This window comes from Otolemur garnettii, unplaced genomic scaffold (assembly GCF_000181295.1).
Source record: "Otolemur garnettii isolate 467f Iridium unplaced genomic scaffold, OtoGar3 scaffold00003, whole genome shotgun sequence".
NCBI classification, from domain to species: domain Eukaryota; kingdom Metazoa; phylum Chordata; class Mammalia; order Primates; family Galagidae; genus Otolemur; species Otolemur garnettii.
Window position 1 is genome coordinate 36,558,410 of NW_003852398.1, and position 602 is coordinate 36,559,011.

Here is a 602-nt window from a genome sequence, read left to right on the forward strand (position 1 = left end):
TGGGTCAGTGGGTAGGGCATGGTGGCAGGTTCAAACCCAGCCCCAGCCAAACTGCAACAAAAAAATAGCCAGGCGTTGGGGCAGGCGCCTGTAGTCCTAGCTACTTGGGAGGCTGAGACAAGGGAATTGCCTAAGCCCAGGAGTTGGAGGTTGCTGTGAGCTGTAATGCCATGGCACTCTACTGAGGGTGACAAAGTAAGACTCTGTCTCTACAATAAATAAATTAAATTAAATTAAATTGGAAAAAAAAACCAAACTTAAAAACCAGTGGCTCACACCTGTAATCCTAGCACTCTGGGAGGCCAAGGCCATGGCACTCTTCTGAGGGTGACAAAATGAGACTGTCTCAAAAAAAAGGGCAGTGCTGTGGCTCAGTGAGTAGGGCACTGGCCCCATATATCAAGGGTGGCAGGTTCAAACCCTGCCCCGGCCAAACTGCAACAAAAAATAGCCAGGCGTTGTGGTGGGCGCCTGTGGTCCCAGCTACTCAGGAGGCTGAGGCAAGAGAATCGCCTAAGCCCAAGACCTGGAGGTTGCTGTGAGCTGTGACTCCACGGTACTCTACCAAGGGCAACAAAGTAAGACTTTGTCTCTAAAAAAAA